Raw genomic sequence first — 24,452 nt, forward strand, 5'->3', positions numbered from 1 at the left:
CCCGCACATTTTAATTCGTTTATTAATTTTTCGAAATCGCTAAAGAACGTTGCTGAATCAGTGTATTTCTCAAGTCTTATCTTTTCCAATCTCCTTCTGCATACGACCTGTAGTGCCGTCGACGCTTTCAAGTACATTTTATCAAACTTTTTTACTATCCCATATGCCGTTTATTCTTCTCTAATATATTCCAATTGTCTATTTGTAACGGCATTATAAATTATATTTATTGCCTCCAGATCCTTTTTGTCCCAGTCTACATTGTCTGTTTCTGTATTCACCCTGTCTTCAACGAGTTGTGACAATCTCGCATTCTTTACATCTGAGAAGCATCGTTATTCTTTGCTTCCACATACCGTAATCCTCACCATCGAAAATAGGTATCATGATTTCCGATCTCTCCGTTTTAAATGATTCCTGATCTCTTACTCAAGCGTTCCTACGTGCTCGAAGTGTATTTTTCCTCTTTGTAACCTTTGAACGTTTCCTTCCTTACTGAGAATTCACACGAACTAACTCGCAATATTGAAAAACACGCACTAAAATAACTTACAAAATTATGAACCACGCTCTGCTACCATGAAAAGATATAGAATGGATTCGGAAATACAAATAATTCCCTTTATTTAGCACACAACTGTTATACATATATCTTATACTCTTAAGACCTCAAAATCCTACTCGCACGCACGCTTGTTGTCAACCGACTCTTCCAGATACTTCTAACGACTGGCTCTTGTCTTTTGTCTCAACCAAGACCCGGACGTCCTCTGACGCTTACACACACATTCACATGTACAGTGTAAATGTATCATGTTCCTAACAGCGTAATTAGGAACGTGACGCTGGGCAAATGCCTCAGCGATCAACAGCTACAGGACGTCGAAGACCTTATGACAAACCCCCCCAGACACGGGACGCTAGGATACCGACATTGCCTGGCGGAAATCGATCGTTTTTCGCGTTAGACCGAAGCCGTTCCCATCGCCGACATGGAGGCGGCAACCGTTGTTTCAGCCATCCTTTCCACGTGGATATTCCGTTTCGACGTACCTTTAAGGATAAGGACCGATCAAGGACGCCAGTTCGAGTCAAACTTATTTAACGAATTATGCCTGTTCCTCGGCATTAGGCATTTACGAACGACAGCCTATCACCCCGTGACCAACGGGATGGTAGATCGCCTGCCCCGACAACTAAAAGCAGCAATCAAATGCCACGATACGAGCAACTGTGTAGAAATCTTGCCAATAGTTTTATTAGGCATACGAACAGTTATTACGGACGTGAAAACGACGACAGCCGAAATGGTTTATGGCACCGGCATACGATTGCCGGCAGAATTCTGTGTACCAACGAAGCAACAGGCCAAGTCGAAATACGGAAGCCGTCTAAAGTCTTACGTATTTCTACGTCACGATTACATCGGAAACCCCTTACAAGCACCCTACGGCGGACAGCATCAATTTATATCGAGAGCAAAAAGGACCATTGCGATTGAAGTTAGCAACAAGAACGTAATCGTACACTTAGACCGTCCGAAATGCGTGAATTTTTATTGCACGGTAACATTGAACACCATTACAGCGAAAATCGCGAAGTAATAATACCACCTGATGTTTGAAACGAGCAAAACAAAGAGGACTCAGGAATTCATCACTCCAGGTGCGCGGGCAGAAAAGTTCGCTTCCCTATTCGTTCCCAGCCAGGCCGTCGATAAGCTAATGCGAAAGAACTACCAGCGACATAAATATAAGTCGCAGATGAAAGAACACCGCAACATTCTATTTGGAATTTTGGGAAAATCCCGAAACATTGTAATCTAGATTCTACCGTAGCGGTAATTAAACAATTGTAGTCATCCAGTCCGATTGTAATTGTTCGAAACTTGTGATACCGAACATGGCCTCGAGGCGACAACCAGTCACCGAACGTAGCCGCGGTCAAGAGATGAACGTTTTGTCTAATAAAGCCATGGAGTAATTCTATATCTGTCCTTAAAAGAAATACTTGGGACGGGACACGACAGTAAACATTCCAACGGTTTCTGTCCCCAGTCTCGCCACACGCAGACATCCGTCGGATAAGATGATTGCCAGATATCAACGCATCTCCACAGTATATGTTTAGCTAGCCTGAGGACCCATTATAAACCTTAAGATTTAGTTAACTAAAGTCCTTAACAGTCCTAAACAGGCAAACAGTCTTTGTTCCAACTACGGGATGATAGGTGAAATATATTTTTCCACGGACGACGCTTCCCGCTAGCAACGTTCCCCCAAGGGTTACTAGCATACTTCTCTAACCATCAACCTGGAAATTATCCAATTAACAGTAACGTCACTTTCAATCTCTTTCCGAGCGAAGTCTTTTCTCCACGTTTCCGATGTTCTGGTACCCTTAGACACACCCATCATAGTTTTCCTCTGCAGCATCATCGTGCCGGAAAATCATTCTCTCGTGAGGTCACATTAGCCAGTTACAAAGAGCCTTAACATTCGGTGGATATTCTATGTTTTGACAAAGAGTTTGTTCAGTCCTACCTATACCGTAGATAAGGAAGTATGGTACAACTTGGAATCAGGATGAAAACGAATTCTGTTGTCCCGTTGACCGCGGCTTTGTTATTGAAACCAGGATCATTGTCATTAGCTTCTCGAGTACCTAATTACCACGACTACTTGTCAAATTATATAACAATCAAATTTACACTAGTAAATATCTGCTCTATTGCATAACTACAACGTCTAAACCAAATGAAGATCCGTTTCGCGCCTCTGACTCTAATCATAATGTGAACCCGATGTAAGTGAAAATACATGCACATACCATCGATTCTGCCTGACCAGCACTCTCACCCGGAACCGGAACTCGCAGTGCACCGTGACGAACAGCACATATATAAGCCTCCACTCTTAGCCAGACCGTCAGTCGTGCTCGCGCAACAGTAGAAGCAACATGGAATTTTTTAGATCTCTACTACGCGTCGTTGGTTTGTTCGTGCCAAGTAAAGTAGATATCATTTCCGAACTACCACTGGAGGTATCGCACTTGATACTTCGAAAATTGGATCCCTCGTCCCTGCAGAGCGCCGTGCTTGTCTCGCGCAAATGGTTCTACGTTTGTAGATCCGACAAGTGTCTACGGCGGAAAGTGAGACGTCACATGCGACATTCGAGAAAGCGGGTCAAGATGCAATTTCTCGGACCTGCAGCCGCTAAAGCTACCAACCAAGAATCAAGAAGTAGAGGACGCGGTGAGGGCAACCTAAGGCACGAAATAAGTTTATCCGCTGCCCGTACGGCGGTCGTCGTTGGAAGGTTACGCGGTCCTCTGAAAATTTCGATGCGAGATCGCCCCATCGATGTTGGACCAATAAAATGTATTAGACTCTAACTCGTGTAAATACCTTAATTTGACTGCTTGCTCTTGCGAGAACTTGAAACGGTCTTGTCCGGATTCAGAACTGTAGCGCGAAGCTTGAAATAAAATGGTTTTACTGAGACGGCAATGCGTCTCAGTCACGATAATACTATCTGTATCGTAATAGGCCCATTATTGAATATTAACTACAATGTATCATCGCTGCAATTGCAAATTTGTCGTCAATTAGATGCGAGATATACTCCTCATTGCCTGCCAAATACAGCTCACATCAGCTGGCTCGTGCTATTATATCATCGCAGGTCCTCGACATATCAAGCGTAATTGCAGTATTACAAATTAAGGTTAACATATTCAAATGAATGTATCTCCGTTTCTATTGCACATATGGCGACAAAGCGATGCCCTTTACATTTCACATCCGATGTCATGTGCACCGCACATCTGCTGGTTTGTACCATGTCAACTCCGGCCTCTGTCAAACCTAGCGAAATTGGTGCTTTGCATATTCATGATTAATTATTCAAATCACCGTATCGCCGTTTGCATTGCAGATATGCCGACAATTCTATGCGCGATATACGCCACTTTTTCTGCCAAACACAATGTATATTACCTGGTTTGAGTTATGTAACGTGTGGGCGCAGCCAAACTCAGCGTATACGCAATTATGCATTTTCGGGCGAAATATTCAAATATTACATATTCAAATGAACGTATCTTGGTTTCTATGTCGCCTATTCCATGCGCAGAACATTCCACATATGATGCCAAATCAGCCGGTCTGTGCTATGTCAACTCTGGACCCTGTAAAATCCAGCGTAATTGTAGTTTTTGTTGTTAATGCTTAAATATTGCATTCAAAGATTCGCCGCTTCTTTTGCACATATGTCGACAATTCCATACGCCTTGTACTCAGCATTTGCTGTAGTTTCATTGCCCATCAGCTCGTTTGCGCTGTGTCAACTCTGGTCCCTGCAAAATCCAGCCCAAATGCAATTTTCTATGTTCGGGCTTAAATATTCAAATCAACGTTACTCCGATTCAATAGCACATATGTTGACAATACGATGCGCTTTATATTCCACATTGACTGCCATACGCAGGGCGCTTCATCTGGTTTAAGCCGTATTAAATCCGGACCGAGTCAAATCCAGCGTATTTGTAGTTTTGCATATTCAAGCCTTGTTATTCAAGTGAAAGTATCTCCGTATCCATTGTAGGTACGTCGACAATAGGATGTACGTAATACTGCACATTTGCTGCCAAATACAGCACACACCAGCCCGTTTGCACACTGTCAAGACTGGACTCGGAGAAATCCGTCGAAATTGCAGTTTTGGATATTAATGCTTACATATTCGAATCAAGGTACCTCCGCTTGTTTTCCAGAAACATTGGCCATGCGATGCGCGTTATATTCCACATCTGATGCCAAGTACAGTGCACATCATCCGGTTTACGCTATGTAAAATCTGGACCCAGCCAGATCCAGCGTAGTTGCAGTTTCGTATATTCAGGATTAAGTATTCAAACCGACGTATCTCCGATTCTATGGCACATATGGCTACAATTAGAGGCTCGTTATACTCCAAATTTGCTGCCAAACACAGTGCATGTTATTCCGTTTGATACATGTAAAATCGGGACCCAGCCGAACCCTGCGTATTTGCAGCTTTACATATTCAGTATTAAATATTCCAACCAACGAATCTCCGTTTCTATGGCACACTTACAGACAATTCGGTGCGCGTTATATTTGACAACTGATGTCATATACAGCGCACATCAGTAGGTTAGCGTTTTGTTCACTCTTGTCCCTGTCAAATACACCATAATAGCAGTTTAGCATATTCATGCTTGAATATCGAAAGCAACGTATCTTCGTTTCTATGGCAGATATGACGACAATTCGGTGAGCGTTATGCTCCTGATTTGCTGGTGAGCACAGAGCACATCTTCCGATTCTATCATCTCTTCTGTCTTACGTCTTCTCTGGTCACTGACAGATTCAGCGTAATTGCTGTTTTGCATATTCATGCCTAAATGTTCAAACCAACGTATCAGCGCTGCTATTGGATACATATCGCAAATGCGATGCGCGCTATACTCCACAATTACAGCCAAATACAGTACTTATTCGGTTTGCGCTATGTCGACTGTATTTTCGAGCTATCGCGGGGAGACGCGTTCGTTTGAATACGCGTCAATGGGAGTCGTAAATTCCCGTTACGATTGGAATAATCGACTCCACGGATAGTTCGATCCCCGTATTTCGCTTAGGATAATAGGTGTAGTCGTTGTGGTATAACACTGGGGGTCACAAAGTTATAAAAAATATATGTATTTCCAACGATTTATACAATCACACTGAGTAAGAACGCCGTTGCTTAAGATACAGATAACGAAGAAATGGATTATTCTTAGATGAGAGTGTGAGCTATAGGAGCTCTAGGTCCGTGAGAGCTGTAGGAGCTGTCGGACTTCTGGATACTGTGAGAGAAATAGGAGGCTCTTAGAGATATAGGAACGGTGAGAGTTATAGGGATTGCAGGAACTTTAGTCACCGCGAGAGACGATGGAACTCTAAAGTTTATTCTGATGTGAGTACGAAGCTCGGTATTGGTGTGCCCTTTGAGCGAAGAACGCGGATTCGTTGATTACATTGTTAGTTAGGAAAGTGAGGGCAATGATCCGCGATGCCGATTGGTTACGACTAATGTTAGAAAGGAAGAGAGGAGGAAGAAGCCTCCTACCAACGTGGGTCCTAGGCGACATTGTTTATGGGAAATCTCAGATTTTCCGTTAGGTAGATGTCCGCTTTTTTCGTTAAGTCAATACCCGCCTTCTCCGTAACTCTTAAGAGGGCGTAATAAACCCAAGGACCTTTCTAAAAACCGACCGAAAACACTTCTAGAATTAGAAAGTCTTTTCGGGAAAACAGATTGACTTAGGCCATATGTGCGAACAATGCAGTTGGGATTTCGGCTTTATGATGGGTCCTTGGGCCTATGGAGGATTCGAAGGATGGCACGTGGACCGTTGGATGCCAAGCCGCGCGGGATGGAGTGCAGATGTGTTGCGCGCCAGAACATCGACTCTGGTCTCTGTTATATGCAGTGTAATTGTTGTTTTGCAGATTCAGACTCAAATATTCAACTCCACGTATCTCCGTTGCTGTTGCTGATATGTCGACAATTCGATGTGCCAGGTACTCCACATTTCTTGCCAAATACATCGTTTGCCAGCCAGTTTGCGCTATATCCAGACTGGTCCCAGACAGATCAAGCATAAATATAAATCGGAGATGATAAAACACGGGAACCTTCCGTTTGGAATTTTGGGAAAATCCCGTAACATTGTAATCTAGATTCTACCATAGCTGTAATTAAACAATCGTAGTCATCTAGTCCGATTGTAATTGTTCGAAACTTGTGATACTGCACTTGGCCTCGAGGCGACAACCAGTCACCGAACGTAGCCGCGGTCAAGGGATGAACGTTTTGTCTAATAAAGGCATGGAGTAATTCGATAGCTGTCCTTAAATGAAATAATCGTAGCGGCACGTGACAGTAAACATTCCAACGGTTTCTGTCCCGTGACTCGCCACACGCAGACTCTATCCGTCGGATAAGATGATTGCCAGATGTCAACGCATCTCAACAGTATATGTTTAGCTAGCCTGAGGACCCATTATAAACCTTAAGATTTAGTTAATTAAAGTCCTTAACAGTCCTAAACAGGCAAACAGTCTTTGTTTCACCTACGGGATGATAGGTGAAATCTATTTTTCCGCGGACGACGCTTCCCGCTAGCAACGTTCCCTCAAGGGCTACTAGCATCCTTCTCTAACCATCAACATGGAAATTGTCTAATTAACAGTAACGTCACTTTCAATCTCTTTCCGAGCGGAGTCATTTCTCCACGTATCCGATGTTCTGGTGCCCTTAGACACACCCATCATAGTTTTCCTCTGCAGCATCATCGTGCCGGAAAATCATTCTCTCGTGAGGTCACATTAGCCAGTTACAAAGAGCCTTAACATTCGGTGGATATTCTATGTTTTGACAAAGAGTTTGTTCAGTCCTACCTATACCGTAGATAAGGAAGTATGGTACAACTTGGAATCAGGATGAAAACGAATTCTGTTGTCCCGTTGACCGCGGCTTTGTTATTGAAACCAGGATCATTGTCATTAGCTTCTCGAGTACCTAATTACCACGACTACTTGTCAAATTATATAACAATCAAATTTACACTAGTAAATATCTGCTCTATTGCATAACTACAACGTCTAAACCAAATGAAGATCCGTTTCGCGCCACTGACTCTAATCATAATGTGAACCCGATGTAAGTGAAAATACATGCACATACCATCGATTCTGCCTGACCAGCACTCTCACCCGGAACCGGAACTCGAAGTGCACCGTGACGAACAGCACATATATAAGCCTCCACTCTTAGCCAGACCGTCAGTCGTGCTCGCGCAACAGTAGAAGCAACATGGAATTTTTTAGATCTCTACTACGCGTCGTTGGTTTGTTCGTGCCAAGTAAAGTAGATATCATTTCCGAACTACCACTGGAGGTATCGCACTTGATACTTCGAAAATTGGATCCCTCGTCCCTGCAGAGCGCCGTGCTTGTCTCGCGCAAATGGTTCTACGTTTGTAGATCCGACAAGTGTCTACGGCGGAAAGTGAGACGTCACATGCGACATTCGAGAAAGCGGGTGAAGATGCAATTTCTCGGACCTGCAGCCGCTAAAGCTACCAACCAAGAATCAAGAAGTAGAGGACGCGGTGAGGGCAACCTAAGGCACGAAATAAGTTTATCCGCTGCCCGTACGGCGGTCGTCGTTGGAAGGTTACGCGGTCCTCTGAAAATTTCGATGCGAGATCGCCCCATCGATGTTGGACCAATAAAATGTATTAGACTCTAACTCGTGTAAATACCTTAATTTGACTGCTTGCTCTTGCGAGAACTTGAAACGGTCTTGTCCGGATTCAGAACTGTAGCGCGAAGCTTGAAATAAAATGGTTTTACTGAGACGGCAATGCGTCTCAGTCACGATAATACTATCTGTATCGTAATAGGCCCATTATTGAATATTAACTACAATGTATCATCGCTGCAATTGCAAATTTGTCGTCAATTAGATGCGAGATATACTCCTCATTGCCTGCCAAATACAGCTCACATCAGCTGGCTCGTGCTATTATATCATCTCAGGTCCTCGACATATCAAGCGTAATTGCAGTTTTACAAATTAAGGTTAACATATTCAAATGAATGTATCTCCGTTTCTATTGCACATATGGCGACAAAGCGATGCCCTTTACATTTCACATCCGATGTCATGTTCACCGCACATCTGCTGGTTTGTACCATGTCAACTCCGACCTCTGTCAAACCTAGCGAAATTGGTGCTTTGCATATTCATGATTAATTATTCAAATCACCGTATCGCCGTTTGCATTGCAGATATGCCGACAATTCTATGCGCGATATACGCCACTTTTTCTGCCAAACACAATGTATATTACCTGGTTTGAGTTATGTAACGTGTGGGCGCAGCCAAACTCAGCGTATACGCAATTATGCATTTTCGGGCGAAATATTCAAATATTACATATTCAAATGAACGTATCTTGGTTTCTATGTCGCCTATTCCATGCGCAGAACATTCCACATATGATGCCAAATCAGCCGGTCTGTGCTATGTCAACTCTGGACCCTGTAAAATCCAGCGTAATTGTAGTTTTTGTTGTTAATGCTTAAATATTGCATTCAAAGATTCGCCGCTTCTTTTGCACATATGTCGACAATTCCATACGCCTTGTACTCAGCATTTGCTGTAGTTTCATTGCCCATCAGCTCGTTTGCGCTGTGTCAACTCTGGTCCCTGCAAAATCCAGCCCAAATGCAATTTTCTATGTTCGGGCTTAAATATTCAAATCAAAATTACTCCGATTCAATAGCACATATGTCGACAATACGATGCGCTTTATATTCCACATTGACTGCCATACGCAGGGCGCTTCATCTGGTTTAAGCCGTATTAAATCCGGACCGAGTCAAATCCAGCGTATTTGTAGTTTTGCATATTCAAGCCTTGTTATTCAAGTGAAAGTATCTCCGTATCCATTGTAGGTACGTCGACAATAGGATGTACGTAATACTGCACATTTGCTGCCAAATGCAGCACACACCAGCCCGTTTGCACACTGTCAAGACTGGACTCGGAGAAATCCGTCGAAATTGCAGTTTTGGATATTAATGCTTACATATTCGAATCAAGGTACCTCCGCTTGTTTTCCAGAAACATTGGCCATGCGATGCGCGTTATATTCCACATCTGATGCCAAGTACAGTGCACATCATCCGGTTTACGCTATGTAAAATCTGGACCCAGCCAGATCCAGCGTAGTTGCAGTTTCGTATATTCAGGATTAAGTATTCAAACCGACGTATCTCCGATTCTATGGCACATATGGCTACAATTAGAGGCTCGTTATACTCCAAATTTGCTGCCAAACACAGTGCATGTTATTCCGTTTGATACATGTAAAATCGGGACCCAGCCGAACCCTGCGTATTTGCAGCTTTACATATTCAGTATTAAATATTCCAACCAACGAATCTCCGTTTCTATGGCACACTTACAGACAATTCGGTGCGCGTTATATTTGACAACTGATGTCATATACAGCGCACATCAGTAGGTTAGCGTTTTGTTCACTCTTGTCCCTGTCAAATACACCATAATAGCAGTTTAGCATATTCATGCTTGAATATCGAAAGCAACGTATCTTCGTTTCTATGGCAGATATGACGACAATTCGGTGAGCGTTATGCTCCTGATTTGCTGGTGAGCACAGAGCACATCTTCCGATTCTATCATCTCTTCTGTCTTACGTCTTCTCTGGTCACTGACAGATTCAGCGTAATTGCTGTTTTGCATATTCATGCCTAAATGTTCAAACCAACGTATCAGCGCTGCTATTGGATACATATCGCAAATGCGATGCGCGCTATACTCCACAATTACAGCCAAATACAGTACTTATTCGGTTTGCGCTATGTCGACTGTATTTTCGAGCTATCGCGGGGAGACGCGTTCGTTTGAATACGCGTCAATGGGAGTCGTAAATTCCCGTTACGATTGGAATAATCGACTCCACGGATAGTTCGATCCCCGTATTTCGCTTAGGATAATAGGTGTAGTCGTTGTGGTATAACACTGGGGGTCACAAAGTTATAAAAAATATATGTATTTCCAACGATTTATACAATCACACTGAGTAAGAACGCCGTTGCTTAAGATACAGATAACGAAGAAATGGATTATTCTTAGATGAGAGTGTGAGCTATAGGAGCTCTAGGTCCGTGAGAGCTGTAGGAGCTGTCGGACTTCTGGATACTGTGAGAGAAATAGGAGGCTCTTAGAGATATAGGAACGGTGAGAGTTATAGGGATTGCAGGAACTTTAGTCACCGCGAGAGACGATGGAACTCTAAAGTTTATTCTGATGTGAGTACGAAGCTCGGTATTGGTGTGCCCTTTGAGCGAAGAACGCGGATTCGTTGATTACATTGTTAGTTAGGAAAGTGAGGGCAATGATCCGCGATGCCGATTGGTTACGACTAATGTTAGAAAGGAAGAGAGGAGGAAGAAGCCTCCTACCAACGTGGGTCCTAGGCGACATTGTTTATGGGAAATCTCAGATTTTCCGTTAGGTAGATGTCCGCTTTTTTCGTTAAGTCAATACCCGCCTTCTCCGTAACTCTTAAGAGGGCGTAATAAACCCAAGGACCTTTCTAAAAACCGACCGAAAACACTTCTAGAATTAGAAAGTCTTTTCGGGAAAACAGATTGACTTAGGCCATATGTGCGAACAATGCAGTTGGGATTTCGGCTTTATGATGGGTCCTTGGGACTATGGAGGATTCGAAGGATGGCACGTGGACCGTTGGATGCCAAGCCGCGCGGGATGGAGTGCAGATGTGTTGCGCGCCAGAACATCGACTCTGGTCTCTGTTATATGCAGTGTAATTGTTGTTTTGCAGATTCAGACTCAAATATTCAACTCCACGTATCTCCGTTGCTGTTGCTGATATGTCGACAATTCGATGTGCCAGGTACTCCACATTTCTTGCCAAATACATCGTTTGCCAGCCAGTTTGCGCTATATCCAGACTGGTCCCAGACAGATCAAGCATAAATATAAATCGGAGATGATAAAACACGGGAACCTTCCGTTTGGAATTTTGGGAAAATCCCGTAACATTGTAATCTAGATTCTACCATAGCTGTAATTAAACAATCGTAGTCATCTAGTCCGATTGTAATTGTTCGAAACTTGTGATACTGCACTTGGCCTCGAGGCGACAACCAGTCACCGAACGTAGCCGCGGTCAAGGGATGAACGTTTTGTCTAATAAAGGCATGGAGTAATTCGATAGCTGTCCTTAAATGAAATAATCGTAGCGGCACGTGACAGTAAACATTCCAACGGTTTCTGTCCCGTGACTCGCCACACGCAGACTCTATCCGTCGGATAAGATGATTGCCAGATGTCAACGCATCTCAACAGTATATGTTTAGCTAGCCTGAGGACCCAATATAAACCTTAAGATTTAGTTAATTAAAGTCCTTAACAGTCCTAAACAGGCAAACAGTCTTTGTTTCACCTACGGGATGATAGGTGAAATCTATTTTTCCGCGGACGACGCTTCCCGCTAGCAACGTTCCCTCAAGGGCTACTAGCATCCTTCTCTAACCATCAACATGGAAATTGTCTAATTAACAGTAACGTCACTTTCAATCTCTTTCCGAGCGGAGTCATTTCTCCACGTATCCGATGTTCTGGTGCCCTTAGACACACCCATCATAGTTTTCCTCTGCAGCATCATCGTGCCGGAAAATCATTCTCTCGTGAGGTCACATTAGCCAGTTACAAAGAGCCTTAACATTCGGTGGATATTCTATGTTTTGACAAAGAGTTTGTTCAGTCCTACCTATACCGTAGATAAGGAAGTATGGTACAACTTGGAATCAGGATGAAAACGAATTCTGTTGTCCCGTTGACCGCGGCTTTGTTATTGAAACCAGGATCATTGTCATTAGCTTCTCGAGTACCTAATTACCACGACTACTTGTCAAATTATATAACAATCAAATTTACACTAGTAAATATCTGCTCTATTGCATAACTACAACGTCTAAACCAAATGAAGATCCGTTTCGCGCCTCTGACTCTAATCATAATGTGAACCCGATGTAAGTGAAAATACATGCACATACCATCGATTCTGCCTGACCAGCACTCTCACCCGGAACCGGAACTCGCAGTGCACCGTGACGAACAGCACATATATAAGCCTCCACTCTTAGCCAGACCGTCAGTCGTGCTCGCGCAACAGTAGAAGCAACATGGAATTTTTTAGATCTCTACTACGCGTCGTTGGTTTGTTCGTGCCAAGTAAAGTAGATATCATTTCCGAACTACCACTGGAGGTATCGCACTTGATACTTCGAAAATTGGATCCCTCGTCCCTGCAGAGCGCCGCGCTTGTCTCGCGCAAATGGTTCAACGTTTGTGGATCCGACAAGTGACTACGGCGGAAAGCGAGACGTCACATGCGACATACGAGAAAGCGGGTCAAGATGCAATTTCTCGGACCTGCAGCCGCAAAAGCTACCAACCAAGAATCAAGAAGTAGAGGACGTGGTGAGGGCAACCTAACGCACGAAATAAGTTTATCCGCTGCTCGTACGGCGGTCGTCGTTGGAAGGTTACGCGGTCCTCTGAAAACTTCGATGCGAGATCGCCCCATCGATGTTGGACCAATAAAATGTATTAGACTCTAACTCGTGTGAGTACCTTAATTTGACTGCTTGCTCTTGCGAGAACTTGAAACGGTCTTGTCCGGATTCAGAACTGTAGCGTGAAGCTTGAAATAAAATGGTTTTACTGAGACGGCAATGTGTTTCAGTCACGCTAATACTATCGGTATCGTAATAGGCCCATTATTGAATATTAACTACAATGTATCACCGCTGCAATTGCAGATTTGTCGTCAATTAGATGCGAGATATACTTCTCATTGCCTGCCAAATACAGCTCACATCAACTGGCTCGTGCTATTATATCATCTCTGGTCCTCGACATATCAAGCTTAACTGCAGTTTTACAAATTAAGGTTAACATATTCAAATGAATGTATCTCCGTTTCTATTGCACATATGCCGAAAAAGCGATGCCCGTTACATTTCACATCCGATGTCATGTGCACCGCACATCTGCTGGTTTGTACCATGTCAACTCCGGTTTCTGTCAAACCTAGCGAAATTGCTGCTTTACATATTCATGATTAATTATTCAAATCACCGTATCGCCGTTTGCATTGCAGTTATGCCGACAATTCGATGCGCGATATACGCCACTTTTGCTGCCAAACACAATGTATATTACCTGGTTTGAGCTATGTAACGTGTGGTCGCAGCCAAACTAAGCGTATACGCAATTATGCATTTTCTGGAGAAATTTTCAAATATTACATATTCAAATGAACGTATCTTGGTTTCTATGTCGCCTATTCCATGCGCAGAACACTCCACATATGATGCCAAATCAGCCGGTCTGTGCTGTGTCAACTCTGGTCCCTGCAAAATCCAGCCCAAATGCAATTTTGTATGTTCAGGCTTAGATATTCAAATCAACGTGACTCCGATTCCATAGCACATATGTCGACAATACGATGCGCGTTATATTCCACATTGACTGCCATACGCAGAGCGCTTCATCTGGTTTAAGCCGTGTTAAATCCGGACCGAGTCAAATCCAGCGTATTTGTAGTTTTGCATATTCAAGCCTAGTTATTCAAGTGAAAGTATCTCCGTATCCATTGTAGGTACGTCGACAATAGGATGCATGTTATACTCCACATTTGCTGCCAAATACAGCACACATCAGCCCGTTTGCACACTGTCAAGACTGGACTCGGAGAAATCCAGCGTGATTGCAGTTTTGGATATTAATGCTTACATATTCGAATCAAGGTATCTCCGCTTGTTTTGCAGAAACATTGGTCATACGATGCGCGTTATATTCCACATCTGATGCCGGTTTACTCTATGTAAAATCTGGACCCAGCCAGATCCAGCGTAGTTGCAGTTTCGTATATTCAGGATTAAGTATTCAAACCGACGTATCTCCGATTCTATGGCATACATGGCTACAATTAGAGGCTCGTTATACTCCAAATTTGCTGGCAAACACAGTGCACGTTTTTCCGTTTGATGCATGTAAAATCGGGACCCAGCCGAACCCTGCGTATTTGCAGTTTTGCAGACAACCAGTCGCCGAACGTAGTCGCGGTCAAGGGATAAACGTTTTGTCTAACAAAGGCATGAAGTAACGCTATAGCTCTCCTTAAAAGAAATACTTCGGACGGGGCACGACGGTAAGCATTTCAACGATTTCAGTCCCGTGGCTCGCCACACGCAGACTCTATTCTTTGAGTAAGATGATTACCAGATGTCGACACGTCTCGACAGTATATGTTCAGCTAGCCCGAGGACCGGCTATGAATATTAAGATTTGTTTAACTAAAGTCCTTCAAACCGACAAACAGTCCTCGTTCCAACTACGAGAAAATAGGAGAAATCTATTTTTCTCACGAACGACACTACCTCTTCTCGAAGCTCTTAAGGGCGGCTAGCACCCTTCCCTAACCACCAACATGGAAATTGACCAAATAACAGTAACGCCAATTTCCCTCACTTTCCGAACGAAGAATTTTCTCCACGAATCCGATGGTTTCGTGCCCTTAGGCACACCCATCATAGATTTCCTCGACAGCGTTACCGTGATGGAGATCCACTCTCCCGTACGATCTCGACGACGATTCAAGTAACCCTCTGATACGTAGTGATTGCCCCATGCATTAACATTGAGTACAACATAGACGCTAAAGAAAAGTAGAGTTCGTCATCCCGTTGACCGCTGATTCGTTATTGAGCCTAGGATCATTGTCATTAGCTTCTAGAGTATCTAATTACCGCGATTACTTGTCCAATTCCATCATAGTCATATTTGCACTAGTAAATATCACCTCTATTGCATAATGATCACGTCTAGCGCCAATAGGGATTCGTTTCACGTCCTTAACCCTAACTCTAATCTTAACGCCAACCCGACATCTGAAGTGGGATCAGTGCCGACTATAACAGTGCTAGCACTTAAGACCATCGTGCGCAAGTAATTCAGTCGCTAGTGCAAAAATCGAGTGTGAAACTTAACAATTTTTCGCTACCACGTTTTAACCCTTAAAATCGCGTGCTCCGAATCCGCTGCATGGGGCGCAGCTGCCAACCTGATTATGGAAGGAAACTATAATTTCAATAACGAGTGGCGAGTCGACTCGTGCGTACTGGAAGCATCAACGGATAGATCAAGTCATCTGGGTGAATCGTTTCCATTTTACTCCGATTCGGGAGCAGCGCGTTCACTAATTAAAGAGTCCACGGCCTCGAGATTTTCTGACAAAGGAATGACTGACATATTAGTAATGCGAGGGGTAGGGAATACCTGTATTAAACAAATGCCACCCATTTGTTCATCGTGTGAATTAATGATTTTTACATCGAAGATAATTTCTCATGCCCTTCCTGATAGTTATTTAAAATATGATATCGCGATTAGTTGCGGAACTCTAAGTCTGGGTTTTGACGTAACATTACACAAAATAGCCTCGCTATGTGTAAAACAAAAATAATTAATGTCTGTAATGAAACCACTGCAAACGAGATCGTCGTTAATGAAGTTGACACTGATGTACATGGTAATAATAAAAGTCGATCAATTTCTCTTCTCGTCAAATTCAAAGATTCATTCGTTACGGGTTTCCTACGTATTCGCGCAAATACAGGCCGGTTAGAAATACGATTAATTGATCCTAACACCACCGTACGAGGAAGTTCTTATAGACTTACCGAGGAGAAGCGAAGAGCGGTACGTGAGAAAACGAGCGTTTTAATTAATGCAAAGATCATAAGGCCTAGTAATTCGCCATTTGCGAGCCCTACGTAACTCGTGTAGAAGAAAAACGGCTCAGATAGATTATGAGCAGGTTCCCGAGAGCTAAGTCAAAATATGGTCGCGGATCGGTACCCTTTACTCCTTATTGCGGATCAAGTCGCGAGATTGCAAGAGGCGAGATACTTTATTAGCCTGGACATGGTCAGCGGGTTTCACCAAATTCCTATTTATCCTAATTCAGCTGAGTATACAGCGTTCGTTACCCCCGACAGATAATATGAATAGATAACGATGCCGTTTGGACTGAAAAATTGCACCGTCCGTCTTTCGGAGGGCCATTCGCAACGCCCCAGGCGACCTCGCTCATTCGTACGTTGTTATTTATTTCGATAATGTCCTAATTATTGCCGACTCGATAGATCAAGCTTTAGAAAGATTGAAACACCGTCTTAGATACCCTCGTAAAAGCCGGATTCTCTTTTAGCTTTGCGAAACGTTCTCTCAAGGACATCGGTGCTCTATTTGAGATATGTAATTCATAACGGAGGAGTTCGTCCCGACCCGGGTAAAATACACACCTTAAGTTCTTTACCTGTGCCAACGACCGTCACACAGTTCATCCCAAAATTCTCACAGATGAGGAAACTACGCGCTCATCCCTGTACGCGCTCATCTCAGATAACAGAAATAAAACTTGGACAGATAGACACGAAAAAATAAGACAACAGGTAGTTTCCGTCCTGACCGACGCGCCGGTGCTAATGACATTCAACCCCAATTACCCGATAGCACTACCTACTGATGCTAGCTCGGAGAGTTACGGGGCGATTTGGCGCATCAAGCCGAAGGTAAGAACAAGGTAATAGAGTATTACAATAATAGAACCAGCCCCGCGGAATCCAGATATCACTCCTATGAACTCGAAACATTAGCTATCGTAAACGCCGTAAAACATTTCCGTCACTATCTACATGGACGGAAATTTCTTGTCGTCACGGATTGCAACTCGTAGAAAGCGCTGAGTAATAAAGTACATTTAAATGACAGGGACCAGAGGTGATGGACTTACTTGCAGACTTTTATTTATGACTTTATGTATCGGGAAAGTAAACGGACGGCTCACGTAGATTTCTTTTCGCGAAACCGCACAGGCGTTGACCCTATTAAATTCGACAAAATCAAAGAGAAAATAGTTAATCTGGCAGAAATTTCGGAAGATTGCCTGTTAGCGGAACAACGTCGTGATTCTCAAATCTTGGAAATCGTCAAGGAATTGCAAAACGATGGGCTCGCGGGAGACATCGCGAATACATACGAATTAAGGTCCGGTACTATTTACCGTAGGATACAAAGAAACGGCAGGACTCTCTGTTTACCTATAGTCCCAAGTGGTTTTAGATGGTCTGTTATTAACCGTGTGCACCAGTCAATTATGCAGTAAGGTTGGGAGAAACTATACGAATATTACTGTTTCGAAGTGATGGCGAAGTACGTTCGCCGATTCATTGAGAACTGTCATGCTTGTCAAGATTCGAAAGCTAGTTTAGGTAAGGTACAAGCCGAACTGCATCCTATACCTAAGACCAGCATACCCTGGCATACGGTCCACATGGACATAACAGGCAAGTTGAATGGTAAAAGCGATTCAAAGGAGCACGTCATTGTTTTGATCGACGTCTTCACTAAATTCGTATACCTGCATCATACTCGTAAGATAGATTCCCTTAACACCATTAAAGCGCTTAAATCCGCTATATTTTTATTCGGGAGGCCCTGCCAGATAATAGCAGATCAGGGAATATGTTTTAAGGGTAAGGAATTTCGAGAATTCTGCGAAAGCAAACGAATTAAAGTTCACTTGATAGCGACCGGTGCTAGTAGAGCCAAGGGACAGGTAGAGCGTGTTACGGGTGCATTGAAAATTATGTTCACGGTAGTGGAAACGACCGGGCGGCCGTGGCAAGACGCGATTGGGGAAATACAGTTGGCTTTGAATTGCACCACCAACCGCGTGACAAACTCGAGCTCATTTGAACTACTAATAGGTAGAACGACAAGACCGTACGATCTGTTGTTACCCGATAACATCAAAAGTATCGATATCTCCAATATAAGACGACAGGCAATAAAGGGGATGGAAACTAGTGCTAGGTATGATGAGGATGGATTTGACAAAATTAAAGCTAAAGCGGTTAGGTTTAACCTCGGTGATTTCGTATTACGCAAAATGAGGAACGAAATCAAACCAAATTAGATCCAAAATTTAGAGGTCCATTTGTAATAGCAGAAGTTTTGAAAGGAGGCATGTATATCTTAAAGGTATTAAACGGTAAGCGATCGTTCAAGTACAGTCACGACATGTTGAGGAAAATGCCAGATGGTTGCACTCCTGCCGAGTTGGATGTCTGTAGTGAAGGCCATAACAGTGGCCATGACGATACGAGTACTTCGATCTCGGAAGATTAGTAGCACTATGCCAATAACACCCGGCAGGGGAAGTTCGCACGCTTTTCATTTCATGGTAACAGTGTGATAAAGCTCAGAGAGAACGTGTGATGTGGCTCACACACTTTTCATGGTAACAGTGTGATAAAGCTCAGAAAGAACGTGTGATGTGGCTCACACGCTTTTCATGATAACAGTGTGATAAAGCTCAGAAAGAACGTGTAATGTGGCTCACACGCTTTTCATGGTAACAGTATGATAAGGCTCAGTGAGAACATGCGATGTGGCTCACACGCTTTTCATGGTAACAGTATGATAAGGCTCAGTGAGAACATGCGATGCGACTTGCATGCTTTTCGGGGTGACAATATGATAAGACTCAGTGAAACCGTGGAACGAAGCTCTATGTGCTCATACGATCTAGAAGACCGAGATCCTTTGGAGTGCGAAATCGAAAATGGTCCATCATGCCGTTACGATCCGACTGATAACCTGCAGGATGCAACTATCACATTGGATACTAAGTATAACGCTACTAATTTTCATAATCTTTTATTTTTTTGCTGCCAAATCCCCGAACAGGATTTGTTGCTACACTGGACCCTTGCCTTATTCGAACATCTAGTTAAATTGTGAATAATGTTAATTGTATCGAGTCTAATGTTAGGAAACTCAATATTTTAGTTACACACGAGGACGTGTGATAATCAGAATGGCCGTGTCGGAGATGAAAGAACACCTGAAACTTCCCTTCGGAACTTTGGGAAGACCCCTAGTACTGTAATTTAGACTTCACCATAGCAGTATTATGAAACTGTTGTCATTCCATCCGACTGTACTTATTTGAGATGAGGTGACGTGCGTGATAGGTATAGAAGAATCACTCGGTATTGTTTAACAATAACTGTTTATTTGCTTGTGTTCGTGGTATACACTAGCTGGCCGAAAGCACGGTACAATTATCGATTCAGGATTACAAGTTCAAGCTCGGCGCGATACTTTACGCGGTGGTTCGAGTCGAGACGATTGCACATTCGTCGAGAGATTCAGATTCGCTATTACGTACGACTGCGGACGAACAATCCAGAAGGCGTCTTCCAACTTGCCTCGCGGCTCGCGATAGAACAGAATGAATTTGTGTCGCGATGATGCTCCTTAGGAGAACTATGTTTGGGTGTGTCTAAGGATACGGGATCATCGGATTCGTTAAGAAAAGTGTTAGTTCAGAGAGTGAGGGAAAGGGACGTCGCTGTTAATTGGCAAAATTGTGAGTTGGTTGTTGGAAAGGGATGACCGCTGCCCTTGAGAGAAAGTTGCTAGCGAGGAGCGTCGTACGTGAGAAGAAGCAGATTTCCCGTAGTGGGTGGTATGTGTAGGGACTACTGAGACAAAGACTATTTGTCCCTTTAGAGAATCTTAGCTGCATGAAACCTAAGATTTATAGCGGGTCCTTAGGCTCGCTGTAAATATTCGGTGAGAGTGTATCTGACAGACATCTGCCGCTACAGAGATTTATGATAGTGAGCTCGGACTCGAGGAGACAGTCAGTCGCCGAACGTAGTCGCGGTCAAGGTATGAACGTTTTGTCTAACAAAGGCATGAAGTAACTCTATAGCTCTCCTTAAAAGGTATACTTGGGACGGGGCACGACGGTAAGCATTTCAACGATTTCTGTCCCGTGGCTCGCCACACGCAGACTCCATTATTTGAGTAAATACATGAGCAGCTAGTACGAGGACCCGCTATAAACCTTAAGATTTGTTTAACTAAAGTCCTTCAAACCGACAAACAGTCCTCGTTCCAACTACGAGAAAATAGGAGAAATCTATGTTTCTCACGATCGACGCTTCCTCTTCTCGAACTCTGTGAAAAGATATAGAATGGATTCGGAAATACAAAAAATTCCCTTTATTTAGCACACAACTGTTATACATATATCTTATACTCTTAAGACCTCAAAAACCTACTCGCACGCACGCTTGTTGTCAACCGACTCTTCCAAATACTTCTAACGACTGGCTCTTGTCTTTTGTCTCAACCAAGACCCGGACGTCCTCTGACGGTTACACACACATTCACATGTACAGTGTAAATGTATCATATTCCCAACAATATCTTATACTCTAAAGACCTCGAAATCCTACTCGCACGCACGCTTGTTGCCAACCGACTCTTCCAGATACTTGAAACGACTGACTCTTGTCTTTTGTCCCAACTAAGGCCTGGACGTCCTCTGACGCTTACACGCACATTCACATGTACAGTGTAAATGTATCATGTTCCTAACAGCCACGAACAGATCGATAACCTTATTTCCGTTAGGATAATCGGGGTGGTTCAATTAAGTATACACTGATTTAACAGGTATAAATTACAGTTCATTCAAACAACTTGCCTAGAGAAATATAAACTGCTAGAGCATAATTAGGAACGTGACGCTGGGCAAATGCCTCAGCGATCAACAGCTACAGGACGTCGATGACCTTATGGCAAACCCCCCCAGACACGGTACGCTAGGATACCGACATTGCCTGGCGAAAATCGATCGTTTTTCGCATTAGACCGAAGCCGTTCCCATCGCCGACATGGAGGCGGCAACCGTTGTTTCAGCCATCCTTTCCACGTGGATATTCCGTTTCGACGTACCTTTAAGGATAAGGACCCATCAAGGACGCCAGTTCCAATCAACCATATTTAACGAATTATGCCTGTTCCTGGGCATTAGGCATTTACGAACGACAGCCTATCACCCCGCGACCAACGGGATGGTAGAGCGCCTGCACCGTCAACTAAAAGCAGCAATCAAATGCCACGATACGAGCAACTGTGTAGAAATCTTGCCAACAGTTTTATTTGGCATACGAACAGTTATTACGGACGTGAAAACGACGACAGCCGAAATGGTTTATGGCACCGGCATACGATTGCCGGCAGAATTCTGTGTACCAACGAAGCAACAGGCCAAGTCGAAATACGGAAGCCGTCTAAAACTACGAATAGAAAAGATCAGGCCTCATCCGATTACGCGACACGGCGAAAAAGAAACCTCCGTGTTCCACTCGAAACATCGTCTTACGTATTTCTACGTCACGATGCCATCGGATACCCCTTACAACCACCCTACGGCGGACCGCATCAATTTATATCGAGAGCAAAAGGGACCATTGCGATTGAAGTTAGCAACAAGAACGTAATCGTACCCTTAGACCGTCCGAAACGCGTGAATTTTTATTGCACGGTAACATTGAACACCATTACAGCGAAAATCGCGAAGTAATAATACCACCTGATGTTTGAGATGAGCAAAACGAAGACGACTCTGGAATTCATCACTCCAGGCGCGCGGGCAGAGAAGCTCGCTTCCCTGATCGTTCTCAGCCAGGCCGTCGATAAGCTAATGCGTAAGAACTACCAGCGACATAAATATAAGTCGCAGATGAAAGAACACCGCATCATTCCGTTTGGAATTTTGGGAAAATCCCGAAACATTGTAATCTAGATTCTACGGTAGCGGTAATTAAACAATTGTAGTCATCCAGTCCGATTGTAATTGTTCGAAACTTGTGATACCGAACATGGCCTCGAGGCGACAACCAGTCACCGAACGTAGCCGCGGTCAAGGGATGAACGTTTTGTCTAATAAAGGCATGGAGTAATTCTATAGCTGTCCTTAAATGAAATAATCGTAGCGGCACGTGACAGTAGACATTCCAACGGTTTCTGTCCCGTGTCTCGCCACACGCAGACTCTATCCTTCGGATAAGATGATTGCCAGATGTCAACGCATCTCAACAGTATATGTTTAGCTAGCCTGAGGACCCATTATAAACCTTAAGATTTAGTTAACTAAAGTCCTTAACAGTCCTAAACAGGCAAACAGTCTTTGTTCCAACTACGGGATGATAGGTGAAATCTATTTTTCCACGGACGACGCTTCCCGCTAGCAACGTTCCCTCAAGGGCTACTAGCATCCTTCTCCAACCATCAACATGGAAATTGTCCAATTAACAGTAACGTCACTTACAATCTCTTTCCGAGCGAAATCATTTCTCCACGAATCCGATGTTCTGGTGCTCTTAGACACACCCATCATAGTTTTCCTCTGCAGCATCATCGTGCCGGAAAATCATTCTCTCGTGAGGTCATATTAGCCAGTTACAAAGAGCCTTAACACTCGGTGGATATTCTATGTTTTGACAAAGAGTTTGTTCAGTCCTACCTATACCGTAGATAAGGAAGTATGGTACAACTTGGAATCAGGATGAAAACGAATTCTGTTATCCCGTTGACCGCGGCTTTGTTATTGAACCCAGGATCATTGTCATTAGCTTCTCGAGTACCTAATTACCACGACTACTTGTCAAATTATATAACAATCAAATTTACACTAGTAAATATCTGCTCTATTGCATAACTACAACGTCTAAACCAAATGAAGATCCGTTTCGCGCCTCTAACTCTAATCATAATGTGAACCCGATGTAAGTGAAAATACATGCACATACCATCGATTCTGCCTGACCAGCACTCTCACCCGGAACCGGAACTCGCAGTGCACCGTGACGAACAGCACATATATAAGCCTCCACTCTTAGCCAGTCCGTCAGTCGTGCTCGCGCAACAGTAGAAGCAACATGGAATTTTTTAGATCTCTACTACGCGTCGTTGGTTTGTTCGTGCCAAGTAAAGTAGATATCATTTCCGAACTACCACTGGAGGTATCGCACTTGATACTTCGAAAATTGGATCCCTCGTCCCTGCAGAGCGCCGCGCTTGTCTCGCGCAAATGGTTCAACGTTTGTAGACCCGACAAGTGTCTACGGCGAAAAGTGAGACGTCACATGCGACATACGAGAAAGCGGGTCAAGATGCAATTTCTCGGACCTGCAGCCGCAAAAGCTACCAACCAAGAATCAAGAAGTAGAGGACGTGGTGAGGGCAACCTAACGCACGAAATAAGTTTATCCGCTGCTCGTACGGCGGTCGTCGTTGGAAGGTTACGCGGTCCTTTGAGAATTTCGATGCGAGATCGCCCCATCGATGTTGGACCAATAAAATGTATTAGACTCTAACTCGTGTAAGTACCTTAATTTGACTGCTTGCTCTTGCGAGAACTTGAAACGGTCTTGTCCGGATTCAGAACTGTAGCGCGAAGCTTGAAATAAAATGGTTTTACTGAGACGGCAATGTGTTTCAGTCACGATAATACTATCTGTATCGTAATAGGCCCATTATTGAATATTAACTACAATGTATCATCGCTGTAGTTGCAGATTTGTCATCAATTAGATGCGAGATATACTCCTCATTGCTTGCCAAATACAGCTCACATCAGCTGGCTCGTGCTATTATATCATCTCTGGTCCTCGACATATCAAGCGTAATTGCAGTTTTACAAATTAAGGTTAACATATTCAAATGAATGTATCTCCGTTTCTATTGCACATATGGCGACAAAGCGATGCTCGTTACATTTCACATCCGATGTCATGTGCACCGCACATCTGCTGGTTTGTACCATGTCAACTCCGGTCTCTGTCAAACCTAGCGAAATTGGTGCTTTGCATATTCATGATT

General features: G+C 43.6%; 1 long non-coding RNA gene across 1 annotated transcript; it reads right to left on the reverse strand.

Moving 5' to 3' along the window:
- Positions 1–599: 599 nt before the first annotated feature.
- On the reverse strand, positions 600–20,985 carry LOC126927571 (uncharacterized). The gene is made up of 2 exons (XR_007715635.1): positions 20,839–20,985; positions 600–677 (listed from the first exon to the last, which is right to left on the reverse strand). It is a non-coding gene; the product is annotated as an uncharacterized LOC126927571 (long non-coding RNA).
- Positions 20,986–24,452: the final 3,467 nt, after the last annotated feature.

Source organism: Bombus affinis, unplaced genomic scaffold, assembly GCF_024516045.1.
Source record: "Bombus affinis isolate iyBomAffi1 unplaced genomic scaffold, iyBomAffi1.2 ctg00000149.1, whole genome shotgun sequence".
Classification (NCBI taxonomy): domain Eukaryota; kingdom Metazoa; phylum Arthropoda; class Insecta; order Hymenoptera; family Apidae; genus Bombus; species Bombus affinis.